Genomic DNA, 13902 nt, shown 5'->3' with positions numbered 1-13902 from the left:
CAGCCAGAGAGCAGGAGGAAAGATGCTGAACTAAATGTTACAGAAGGACAGCACTGGAAGGAAGCGCGGAAAATAGCTAATTCATCTCCCCCTCCCCCCACAAAGGAGTCAAAGACTCAGGAAGTGACTTGCTCAAGGCGACACAGTAAGATACTTGCAAAGACAGAATTAGAAATTAGATCTCTTAAGCTTTTGTCATATATCTAAGGAGGGAGAACCCGCCACCCCTCAGTTCCTCTTCCTTGCTAACTTCTCCAGTTGGGAGAGGACGGGTGAGCTATAGTTTGCTCTGGGAAGACGGAGTTGTTGGTATCAAACTGTGTAGGACCCCTACTACCGCTCCAAAAGCAGGCTGCAGCGTAGTTCACTAGGTAAGGTGGGCTTTCCTAACACGTAAACCTCCAGTCCCTTGAAAGGCTTTCCCAGCCGCAGGTGACCTGAGGCATCAAAGGTGAACAAGATGCGCTTCGAGATCAGGCTGAGGGTTTGCAGCACGCGGGGTTTGGAGAATTACACTTCTAACGTTCTTTCCAGAGTACAGAGGCATGGGTGTCACGTCCCCCACCCCCTTTCCCCTTCTCTCTCTCTTCTCTCTCTCTCTCTCTCTCTCTCTCTCTCTCTCTCTCTCTCTCTCTCTCTCTCTCTCTCTCTCTCTCTCTCTGAGGTTACTCATTCCGGAGGAGGGAATCGAACTCCCCAAACCTACTGGGAGAAGTAGGGATTCAGACTTAGGGAATTCCCAAGGAGATTCACAAGGAACCTGTTTTCTGGAATCTCTTTATACCTTAATCTCTTTCTCTCCTCTCCTTTTACGGAAAATAGTGATCACTTGGTTCTGAAAGGCTCAAACTGAAAGGATGGATTAGTCCCAGGACGCAGGAGGTCCCCAAAGGCAAGGGCAAGGACTCTGCCTCTGCCTGCCTCCTTCTGAACCCGCAGGCAGAACTGTCACCCCCACCCCCCTTGCATGGCTGAACTTTACTCTGGCAAAGTCATCTGGGAGAAAAAAGAACCCCACCCAGCGACCTTCCTCAGGCCCCACCCCTCATCTCTCCCCCACAAAAAAAAACTGCACTTTCTCCTCCGTTTTGGGTTCTGGGATTGGGGAACTAAATAAAGGTCAGTGAAAATCCATTACCAGTCAGTACCTGGGGTTTACCACAGGCTGCTTTTGCTACTTCTTTTCTGACTCTGAAAGTCCCTAGATTCATTTAGGGAATAGAAGGGAAGGGCTGGAACCATTAGCCTTTTGCTGGTGTAGTTACCAGTAGGGAACAGAGGAGGAAACTTGCCACATGGGCAGGTTGAATATAGGTTTTCCCTATGCCCTTTAGCCTGCTGTAGAAACTCGGTCTCCCTGTAACTTGCCTCTCAATTCGCCCTTAGGCATTAGTTGTGAGGGAAATCCAGAACATTTCATCTACTCATTGTAATGGAATTGCAAAGAAAGTCGAAAAGAGAGAAAGAGGGTGCACGTATCAGATTTCCCCCCTCCCCAAAACTTTTGAATCCCTTCCCTGTTCTCCACCCAGGATCTCACATAAAGCCCCACTACCACGAGATAGGATAGGATTCCTTCTCCAGATACACGGGCACCGATATAGGCAGCCCCCCTTCATATGGTTTTACTTTGGTAGAATTAAGCTTGAGCTGGTTCCACACCGAGTCATTCAAATAGAGTCCCCCCCCCCCACCCAAGTGCATACACTCAAGAGATACATCTAGAGATGTATGAATAAATGCATATGCCTGCCACGTTCTTCAATTGAGATCATCATATTTAGATCCAAATCCCCATACTTTAATCCACTTTAACGCTGAAGAAATGAGGATATGTTTGTGTGTGTGTGTGTGTGTGAGAGAGAGAGAGAGAGAGAGAGAGAGAGAGAGAGAGAGAGAGAGAGAGAGAGAGAGAGAGAACACTTTCAGGGCCAAAAGTTATAAGCTGAAAATTAATTAGTTATTTAAATAAAATGCAAATTATGTATTGATTTCTTTGTTATTTTTTCCATATTTTATTTTCTTGTAGCTTCTCGATTATTAAGGAACTTACACTTTCTACTGGAAATTAGATTCTTCTATATTAAATAAAGGAGGTTGGTCTTTGGAGAGCAAGGAAACTATCCCCAAACTTGGTAAGAGCTGAGTTCAAGTCCTGCCCTCTGATGCTTAGTTTCCTGTGTGGCTCTTGACAATTTAGTTAAATTTCTAGGTGCTCTAGGGTCTTCCCTTTAAGATTATAAATTGAAGAGAAAATGATGACCAGTTTTAAGACAGTTTCTTCACCTGATAGCCCCTGTCACAAGGCTAGTCCTTATTCTTATGTTAAGTAAATGACTTGAAGTAGGGGTGGTAAGGGAAAAGAGAAGCGGACATTTCTAGGGCAGCTAGAAGATGTAGTAGACAAATCTGGTCTCAGACACTTCCTATGTGACTCTAGGCAAGTCACTTAACCCCATTTTCACTAGTTTTCTCAAATATCAAATGACCTGAAGAAGGAAATAGCAAATTACTCCAATCTTTGCCAAGAAAATCCCAAATGGGGTCATGAAGTATTGAACATGAAGTTGGGGGAGAAGGAGACTTACTTCAGTGCAAGTCAGGGTTCTTATTCCTTCCAGGGTTAGCAAAAAAAAAAAAAAAACAAATTCTGTTTGTGAGGCAAGGTTATAGAAAGGATGGGTTTTTTCAGTCAGTGGAGAAGGATAATGGCATGCAACTAATTGGGATCAATGTTTCTCAGGTAGATATAAATAACAGCAGGATATCCAGAAAATCATCACAGGTTCTTCTCTCAATAATTATAGGGATTTTTGCCAACATAATGGGTGTTAGGTAGAAATTGTTGATTCCAAAGACTCAGATGATTATGATGTACACTTGGTAGCATTGACCGCATATTGGCACATCTATAGCCAATTGTCAGAGATCATGGTATGTAAAGGTCCCATCTTTCCTTTCCACTTCCAGACCACTCTACATTTCCTCAACCCCATCCCTTAAGACCGAAAGAAGTTTCCTTAGGCTCTGTGGGATGCAGCAGCCTAGCATCTGCAAGCCAGCAGAGTTTATGAGCCGGAAGTCTTCCATCAGATGGAACAAGGATGGTTATGGGGGGGGGTGGGGTGGGTCATAGGATCATAGGATGTTGAACTGGAAAGAAACTGAGAGATCATCTAGTTCAGCATTCTCATTTTAGAGAATAAGAATCAAGACCCAGAGTTTGTCTAGAGTGACTTCTTCAAGGTCACATAGGTAGTAAAGGACAGAGCCAAGATTCTAACCCAGTAATCTTTTAGTCACATCATGCTATTCTTTTCCCTTTGGTAACACCTATCATACAACTCTTGAGTTCCCAAAGGAATAGAGGCAAATATCTATGATTCTAAGTCTCTGAACACTTCTTTTTTCCAAGTCACATATATTTCTGCAAGAAGAAAGAGTTTCTATGGCATCCTTAACAAATTCCTGGGCTGAGGAGTGAAGAATAGGGAGTAGTGCAATGTGGGATGGAAGCAAATCTGTGAAATTTTAGTTTTGTCCCCCTAGGTTTTCCCTCCTCGTTACAAGAATGAGACATTGGGTGACAACATCTCTTGTCTCTAAACCTGGCCATCATCTTCTTCAGTGTACTTGTTAACCCATTTCCCAGTAAGGTGGCTAAAGTTTGGGGATCAGAGTCTGGAGAACAGATTTGCTAAGCCCTTTGCCCCACCTTTCCTATGTGGATTCTAGTAGGGGTCATCTTTGTCACCTATCCACAACTTCAAACCCCAGGAATTTCCTTAGATTTTGCTCCCCTATGCTCTCTCTTTGACTGGGCCTTTCACAGTACTAGCTCCTGGAGATAATCAGCGCCTTCTCCTATCACTCCCCGTCTGTAGTCAATCTAATAAGCAAATGTGCTAGAAATACTAGCTAGAGTGTTAAGCTAGAAATTCTTCTTAACCATATAGCAAGGTCAGAGAAAAACAACAACAAAAAAGCTCTCAAACAGAAATTGGACACAGGAGGGCAGATGTAGACTGAACAGGAAGTGCTGGCCCAAGGCTAAATGAAACAGCTGTTGCCATTGTTCTGGATAGAAAACTGCCTTTGCAAACTCCACGCGGCCCAGGCTTGGAAAGCAGATGTTAGTAATTACAGCACATGAAACGAAGAGCACAGGATTAGGCAAGTGACGAAAAAGAAATGGTACCAGTAGATTTATAACTGGCTCAGGCAAATCAGCAAGAATGGGGGGTGAGCAAGGCAATGCAAATACCCCCACTCAGCTTACCAACCGAATCTGCCATATTTACTCCTAGGTCACTCAAAGAATCAGAGAGCTATTTAGAGCTAAAATATACATCAGAGCTTGCCTGATGGGGCCTATCAAGGCCCTTCTATTCACCTCACCATCCAAGAGCCTATGATTAAATGGGCACAGCCCAGATGAATACAATCTCCAATGCTCCATTCAAGCACCAGATAATGGTTTCTAGGTCACAGGACCCAGAGTGAGGGGCTTGGGTTGGCAAATGTAGATTCACGGGAGATTCAAAGCTGGACCAATCTTCTGCAAGCTTCTGCCTGAGTTTCAGGTCCTCTCAACCCAAAACTATCCTGAATAAAATCCAGGAGCACATACTCTTTGCAGCTGAAATTGATTCACGCTTGAGAGCTAGCTCCCATAGTCCTGGAGAAGAGAACAGTGGAAGAATGGAAAGCCCAGAGCCAGTGGGGGAAAAAATAAGCAAAATGAAGTTTCTTGGCCTAATTATATAAATAGAAAGGGCAGAAGGCTTCACATACTTTCTGAATATTCTCCAATGCTTTTCCATATGAGCAAGAACTGCAACACAAAACAAAACAAAACCCAGACCAAAGCCAACAAAACAAAACAAAACAAAACAAAAAATTCTTCCATCAAACCACGGCCTCGAAAGCAAAAGAGATTCTGAAAGGTTAGTCAGAAGGTAAAGCATATGTTTGCCATCTTTGCTCCTGATATGGAAACCATATGCTTAAATACACTAGCAAACATACTTAATATAACACTCCCTTTTATTAAATGTGGTTTTATAAAAAGCTATCCCCAGCCAGGGCACCTTTTCTGTGCTGGTGACTGAAGCTCCGTGAAATAACCCTCTGCACTACAACAATCACTATACATTTTTTGGTAAATTAGTTTTGGACCCTTGGAAAATAGACTGGTTCTGATTATTATTGCAAGAGAGAAAGGGAGCATGAGGAAATCTTTTTTTTTACTCTGATAAATTAAAAGAACTGTAATGGGTGCTTTCTGCAAACCTGTAAAAGGGCAGAGCCATCTGTGACTCATTTAACAGTGCTTTAAAGAAGATTTATTTGATTAATTTGGTCAGAATAGAGAAAATATAGATTTTCCCCTTCTCTGAAACATACACACACAGAGTAACATAGACATTTCAGGAATGAAAAATGAGTAATTGTGTTATTAGGACTGGTGTCTCTGATGCTGCTTTGGTGGTGAGATAGCAGATTGTTGCCCAACCAATTGGAAGAACTCAACCCAGGAATGGATTTAATATCCTACAGGCGCAATGCCACCACCAAAGAGAGGTCCAGGGCAGGTTTTCTGCTTTGGAAGTTACCATCTTGCCTCCCCTCCCTTGCTGAGCTCACCTCCAGATGCTTATTTCTTTTTTCTAAAGCCAGGATTCTGCCCTCCATGACTGAATGGTGAAAACATAGACCACAAACTTTATTTGCTGACATGGAGCTGCGATCCTTGCAAGATTTCAGAATGAGTACTCAGCACAGATGACAACACAGATAATGCCCCCATTTTTGTGTTTCTGTACTGTCTGGTGACAGAAAGGCACCCCAGACCTCAATAACAACAACCACATACAACTATTCAGTACTTTCCTAAGAATAACCCTATGAGGTGGGTAGTACAAACCTCTTAGGGTTTCATTTCTATTCCTAGGAAAAGCTGACCTCATCTGACACTTTCTTTAACTCTTCCTGGGCTAACATGGGGAAACAGATGTCTCCAGAGCAATCAGAACTGACATACTTCAGGGAGGTGATACCCTAAGTGACTTTATAGGTAAGCCAAAGAGCTCTAGAATAGCAATGCCCCTAGATCTCCAGATATTCTTCCAGCCCAGTCCCAGAGCAATCATCCAAGAAGGACAATCTAATAAATGCCATCACCAATACCAACTTTCAACCAGCTGGCAGCACTGGGTTGCAAGCCAGTCTAGGCTAAAGTAATAAGGTGCCTAAAGGAGAGACAAGGCTTGGCCAGGCAGTTCAAATCACTTCCACTGTCTTGACCACTATGATCAACACTTATATTCTGATGGAGTCAGCCTAGGACACCACCCCCAAGAAACTCAATCCAGTAATACTGTTTCCAGAGTGACTTCCAGTCATTATGCAAAGGAGCAATCAATCCCTGTCAACATGGCCACCACCAACTCCAAATATCAATCTATTATCATTGAGCAGGTAAGCACAATAACAGAAACAAATGGTTTTATTAATAGAAATGATACTAAAGAAGATTTATTACTTTGTCTTGCCATTTGCTTTCCCATTCATTCTGCTGGTTGAAACTTCCAATATTTATGCACTTCTGTTATTAGAGTGTGAACTCTTTGAGAAGAGTTTTATTTTTGTCTTATTTTTCCAATATGTATATCCAGAGCTTAACACAGTACATGAAGAACACTTAACAGATGAAGTTTCACCTACTCATTCATCCCAATATAAATACTAGAATTCTGGATCTGGAAACCAATTCCTTTTTATATAGCTGAGGAAACTGAATTTTGGACTTCCCCAGGATCTAAGAGCTACAGTGATAAAACCAGGAAGACACTACACCTTTTGATTTCTAGTTGATTTTGACTGCTCTTCAGTGAAATGTAAGCTCCTTGAGGGAAGGAACTTTCTTCTTTTCCTTCCTTTTTTTTCTTTCTCCTTCCTTCCTTCCTTCCTTCCTTCCTTCCTTCCTTCCTTCCTTCCTTCCTTCCTCTCTCTCTCTCTCTCTCTCTCTCTCTCTCTCTCTCTCTCTCTCTCTCTCTCTCTCTCTCTTTCTTCTTTCCTTTCTTTTCTTTCTTTCTCTTACACCCAATGCCCTGCAAATTGTAGGTAGATAGTTAATAAATGTTTGTGGAATTGAATCAAAACACATTGCTACATTATCTACTGGATTTTGTTGTTCAAACTACTATTAAACAGAATAAGAAACTCTATGAAAGAAAGCTTAAAACTTAGATGTCCCTCTCCCCCTGTTTTTCTTTAAGAACATAACTCTCCAAACCAGAAGGTCTCCAGTTGAGTCTGCAGAATTTTACAATCCAAAGTTCAAGATCCCAAATAGTCTAGAAAGCAAGAGAGGAAAGAATGAGAAGCTTTCCCTCCTGAAACCTCAGGGACTAGCCAAGTCCAGCTCCCCCTTTCCCACCTTTTACTTGCCTGAATGGCAGGAACCGCTGAGATCAAAAGGAACTGGGAATCAATAGGATTAAAGAGTTGACGTTCTTCTATTTTACCACAGGCTGTCGCTCTGGCTCCTTAGACTATCCAGCTGGACAGGAATTCCCTGGAGAAAGCAAAACAGGACTTCATAAAAGAAAGGACGCTCAAAATTCTGAAGTTTCCTCCAAAGTACCCCTCCTTTTGGTCTCATCAAAGGGCCTGAATGTTAATCTTCCTCAGACCATACTAGAATCAAGACTGAGTTTTTTTGGAGGTCAATGTTTGATTTTAAGCAGTCAAAAGAAATTCTTAATTGGGGTGGGGGAGGGAGGGGACTGTATGAGGTAGATGCAATTTTTTAAATCACTAATTCAGACACATTAGGAAGGCCAGTCTAATTGAGAAAAGTCTGAAATGTAAAAAAAAAATGTTGAAAGAAATAGTTGTGTTATTTCTTAGAGATAGTCTTGCTCAGAAGATAGACTTTTGAGTGGGGAAGAGCTATTTTGAAATCCTATCTCTGTCACTTATTAATTGTGTGACGTGGGGTAAGTCCTTTAAGTCTCTGGGCCTGAGGTTCTTTTCAGATCTAGATCTATGATCACATGGGCCTATGTAGTCTGCCAGTGCATGTAATTATTATTTGGCTTTTGTTTCAAAGAGAGCCAATGACATCCCAGGATGATATCTTTAATATAAATTGCATTTAAGTGAGGCAGTTTCACAAAGTAGTCAGCCTCATTCTCTCTTACAGAGCCATCTAAGTCTAGGGACAGGACAAAGTCTCCATGACTAAGGATGGCCCAGAATGCAGTGGATGGTCTTGGAGACATCATTGTTTGACTAAGTTCTAAGCCCTCTGCTTCAGCTGCCTACATGGCTGTTGGGACAAACTGTTCTTGGGGGAAATCATCACTTACTTAAGGTAGACACCCCCCCCCAAGTCACTGACATCTTACCAACAGGGGCAACCCTGTTGTTTCCCCTAACCTAGTCTAGCCCATTTGTCAAGATGGGTTTAACAGAATGTGGCTGCTGAGCATGTTACAGTTATTTGGAGCCACAGATGGGAATTGCATAAAAGGTGTAAAACCAAAATTAGATAAGTAGACCTGAAAAGAATTTAGCAAGCCCTCACATTTGATAATTCCCTGAACACCCCATATACCACAGTATATATGGTAGCACAGTGAAACGTGATTGAAGGGGGCAAGTCTAGGGGCAAGACAAAAATCTGGTTTTGAATCTTGACTCAGATCCTTCCTAGCTATGTGACCCTAAGCAAGACAGTCAGGCTCTCTATGTCTCAGTTTTCTCATCTCTTTTCAAAAAATGGGATGAATAGTACTGGTATTATTTACCCTTGAAAGTGATATTCAAGCCTTGAAGGGTTAGAGAAATAGGATTTCTTATTACACATACTAGGCAGATTATAATAATGTCTCAAGAATAGTAATCCCTTGTAATAAATCATTGCTTTAAAGTTTACAAAGCACAACAACTCAGAAAGGTAGAAAGATGTGCAAAGTGTTACTTCTATTAGGGATGGGAGAAGGCTGGTTAATGAATAAACACCATACACAATTAGTATATTGTGTGGGGAAGATTTGGTTGTCACTGGGTAAAGCAGAAATACTTGAAAGGGATAGAAAATAATCTATGTCCTAAAGCCATCAGTCCAGAGAGTAACTCCTGTGGAGAGAGGGGGGAAGCCATCCTTACCAATTACCAACCACTGACACTCACAGCACAGGAGAGAGAGAGAGAGAGAGAGAGAGAGAGAGAGAGAGAGAGAGAGAGAGAGAGAGAGAGACAGAGAGAGAGAGAGAGAGACAGAGAGAGACAGAGACAGAGAGAGACAGAGAGAGACAGAGAGGTTCATGAAGAAGAGGTTATGAAGAATCAAACATAACTGAATGAACAAATAACATTAGCAAGTATTATGTACAATGTACTGTGCTGGACACTAGGAGAAAGTGACAACAAGACCCCTAAATAATCACTGTCCTCAAGCACTTTTTTGGTATAAAGGAAAGTACTTGCATTCATATATATGATAAAATTCATACAGAGTATGAATTAGCTAATGGGGGGAGGAGGTATGAGCAATCACAGAAAATGAGGATAAATATTCTATACTTTCTGGGTCTCAGTTGCCTCATTTGTAAAGTATAATTAATAAACAACCAACAAGTATTTATTAAACACTGTGCCAGACACTGTACTAAGGATTAAGGATACAAAGGAAAAGTAAGAAAACATATAAATAGGTATGAAGAAGATAAATAGATGTACAGAGTGGATAAAAGGCAACCTTATAATGGGTGGCTTTAGCAGCTGGAATGACTAGGAATGGCCTCCTAAAAGAGATAACAATTGATGAGACTTAAAGGAAGCCAGGTTTTCTAAGTCAAAGGTTGGAAGAGAGAGTGGTCAATGATCATTCAGGCCCAGTGATCAGCAGGCAGGATATAGAGTGTCCTGTGATAAATATGACTGGACCGATTAGTTAATGCATTTTAAAAAACTTTAAAAAGTTGAAAAAACTATTATGCAAATATATTATAGCACAATTGAGGTTAATAAAAGTGTAAATATTTTATAGAGCCTGTGTTTTCTGAGTTTTTTAACAAACACTTGAACTTGAAATAATAACATACATAACTGATTATATTTTAATAGGCAGAAATTATTGATGTGGAAGCCATCTCTGAATCAGCTGTCTGTGTACAATTAGGCTACACCATTGTCAGAGGAAAGATAAGAATGAATAAAATGTCAAAAAAAAAGTAATAATAGTGAAATAAAGATATGGCATGTAATTGAAACAACTCAATCCAGAACTATTTAAATGAGTAATTAGCAATGAAAAATGGGACATGGACAGCAGAAATGACATCAACATCAATTAAAATAATTTTATATCAAAGTTTAACCAATGTAAATCAATTTTCCTAACAAGGAGAATTTTAAAAGTCTAAAATTGCCTTAGTCAGAAAATACTTGGCTTACTTTCCAAGCAAAGAGAGATTGTAGCCAAAGGCAATACTGGTGCAGAATATAAACTTGCTTATAAAATCTTATAAAGAAGATGGATGACTATGAATAGCATTGCCTCAATAAACAGAGAAAATCAGTAAAGGAATAAAGCAGTTTAAAGAAACTTGGTAAGTGAACAATAAAGCAAAGTCATCCACAAGATATATAAGGATGAAAACTGAAGGAAGAGGAGCAAATTAGAAAAATAGGGAAAAATATTTTTCCAAATTTTTAAAAGGTTTTTGCAAAGCAAATAGGGTTAAATGGCTTGCCCAAGGCCACACAGCTAGGTAATTATTAAGTGGCTGAGGTCAGATTTGAACTCAGGTACTCCTGACTCCAGGGCCAGTGCTCTATCCACTGTGCCACCTAGCCACCCCTATTTGAAGATTTGAATTCCAAATTCTATCTCTCCTTCCCTTTCCCCCTTCCCCCTCCTTGAGACAGTAAATAATTGCATATAGGTTATATATATATATATATATATATATATATATATATATATATATATACAATTATGTGAAATATGTCCATATTGGTCATTTTGTACAAGAAGACTCAAAAGAAAAAAATGAAAGAAAAAATAAAAAATAGCATGCTTCAGTTTGTATTTGATCAATAACAGTTCTTTCTTTGAAGGCAGATAGTATGCTTCATCATTAGTCTTTTGAGATTGGCATAGATTATTGTATTGCTAAAGAATAGGTAAGTCATTCACAGTTTTTCTTCAAAAATTATTATTATAGAGCATTCTCCTAATTCTGGTCACTTCACTAAGTATCAGTTCCATGCAAGTCTTTCCAGGTTTTTCTGAAATTATTCTGCTTGTCATTTCTTAGAGCATAATAATATTCCATTACAATCATATGCCCAATTGATGGGCATTCCTTTGATTTCCAATTCTTTACCATCAGAAAAGAGTTGCTCTAAATATTTTTGTACAGATAGGTCATTTTCCCTTTTTTGGATGTATTTGGGAGTATAGACCCAGCAATAGTATTCCCAGATTAAAGAGTATTTTATAGTCCTCTGGGTATAGTTCCAAATTGCTCTCCAAAATGATTGGATCAGTTCACAACTCCACACATATTGCATTAGTATACCAATTTTTCCCACATCCCATCCAACATTCAACATTTTCCCTTTTCATCATATTATCTACTCTGATAGTTGTGAAGTAGTATCTAGAGTTGTTTTAATTTGCATTTCTATAATCAATAATAACAGAGAATTTTTTTCATAGTAATAAAGGTGACTGATTTATTTGACTGAAAACTGTCTATTCTTATCCTTTGACAATTTGACAACTGGGGAATGATTTATATTTTTATAAATTTGACATAATTCTCTATATATATGAGAAATGAGGCCTTTATCAAAGATAACTTGTGAAAATTTTCCCCCAATTTTCTGCTTTTTCTTATAACTGGTTTTAATGGTTTTGTTTGTGCAAAAAAATTTTTTTTATAGATTCAAAATTATTTGTTTTACATTTTTGCAGTGCTCTCTAGATCTTCTTTGGTCTAAATTCTTCCTTCCTTCCTTCCTTCCTTCCTTCCTTCCTTCCTTCCTTCCTTCCTTCCTTCCTTCCTTCCTTCCTTTCTTTCTTCCTTCCTTCCTTCCTTCCTTCCTTCCTTCCTTCCTTCCTCTCTTCCTCTCTTTCTTTCTCTCTTTCTTTTTCTTTCTTTCTTCCTTCCTTCCTTTCTTCCTTCCTTCCTTCCTCTCTTTCTTTCTTTCTCTCTTTTTCTTTCTTTCTTTCTTTCTTTCTTTCTTTCTTTCTTTCTTTCTTTCTTTCTTTCTTTCTTTCTTTCTTTCTTTCTTTCTTTCTTTCTTTCTTTCTTTCTGTTTTTGAAGGTAATGGGGTTAAATGATCTGCCCAGCGTCACACAGCTAGCTAATTATTAAGTGTCTGAGGCCAAATCCAGGGCCTATCCACCGCCCCACCTAACTGCCCTGGTATAAATACTTTCCTTGTCCATAAATCTGACAGATAAATTATTCCATGCTCTCTGAATTTGCTTCTGGTATCACTCTTAATGTTTAATTCATATATCCATTTTGACCCTTTCTTGGTATATGATTTGAGATATTGGTCTATTCCAAATTTCTGCCATACTATTTTCCACCTTTCCCAGCATTTTTTGTCAAATATTGAATTTTTGTTTCAAAAACTTGGCTCTTTGGGTTTATCAGATACTAGATTACTGTGGTAATTTACTATAATGTAATTTATGCCTAATGTATTCCAGAGATCCATCACTCTATCTCTTATTCAGTTCCACATTTTTTTGCTAATTACTGTTTTATAATACAGTTTGAGATCTGGTAGACTATAGACCACCTTCATTTGCATTTTCATTGATTCCTTGATATCATTGAGCTTTTATTTTTCCAGATGAATTTAATTATTTTTCCTACCTCTATAAAATAATTTTAATAATTTTATTGGCATAGATTAATTTAGGTAGAAGTGTAATTTTTATTATATTGGCTCAACCTACCAATGAGCAATTAATATTTTCCCAGTTGTTTAGATCTGACTTTGTATGAAGTACTTTTGAGTTTTGTTCCTATAGTTCCTAGGTTTGTCTTGACAGGTAGACTCCCAAGTATATTTATATTGTTATTTTAAATGGAATTTCTCTTTCTATCTCTTGCTGCTGGACTTTGTTGATAATATATTGAAGTGCTACTGATTTATATGGCTTTATTTTGTATCCTGCAACTTCGCTAAAGTTTTCAATAATTTCAAGTAGTTTAGTTTATTCTCTAGAATTTTCTAAGTATAACATCATATCATCTGTAAAGAGTTATAGTTTTGTTTCCTCATTTCCTATTCTAATTTCTCTAATTTTTTTCTTCTCTCATTTCTGTGGCTAACTTTTCTAATACAATATGAAATAATAGAGGTAATAATGGTCATCTTTGCTTGTATTGGGAAGGCTTCTTGTTTATCCCTATTATAGATCATACTTACTGATGGTTTTATATAAATATTACTTATTTTAAAGTAAGCTCTATTTATTCCCATGTTATCTAGTGATTTTTCTTAAATTTTATTTATTTAAGGCAATGGGGTTAAATGATTTGCCCAAGGCAATTATTGACAGCTAGACAATTATTAAGTGTCTGAGTATAGATTTGAACTCAGGTCCTTCTGACTACAGGACCAGTACTCTCTCCACTGAACCACCTAACTACCTTCTCTAGTGATGTTAATAGGAATGGAAACTATGTTTTGTCAAAGGCTTTTTTCTGCAATTGTTGAGATAATCCTATGATTTCTATTGTTACAGATGTGGTCAATTATGCTGATAGCTTTCCTAATATTGAACCAGCCCTACATTCCTGATATAAATCCTACCTGGTAATAGTGTTTGATCCTTGTGATATGTTGCTGAAATCTTG

At 38.8% G+C, this 13902-nt stretch overlaps 1 long non-coding RNA gene across 1 annotated transcript in view; it reads right to left on the bottom strand.

Annotated features, from left to right (window-relative positions):
- Positions 1 to 13902, bottom strand: part of LOC141521232 (uncharacterized) — an 82688-nt gene that overhangs the window by 13379 nt on the left and 55407 nt on the right. The window contains exon 2 of the long non-coding RNA XR_012477871.1: positions 7453 to 7579. This is a non-coding gene — a long non-coding RNA (uncharacterized LOC141521232). The remainder of the gene's footprint in view (positions 1 to 7452; positions 7580 to 13902) is intronic.

Source organism: Macrotis lagotis, chromosome 4 (assembly GCF_037893015.1).
Source record: "Macrotis lagotis isolate mMagLag1 chromosome 4, bilby.v1.9.chrom.fasta, whole genome shotgun sequence".
NCBI classification, from domain to species: Eukaryota; Metazoa; Chordata; class Mammalia; order Peramelemorphia; family Peramelidae; genus Macrotis; species Macrotis lagotis.
The sequence above is the reverse complement of the archived record's forward strand: the minus strand, read 5'-3'. Positions and strand labels throughout refer to the sequence as shown.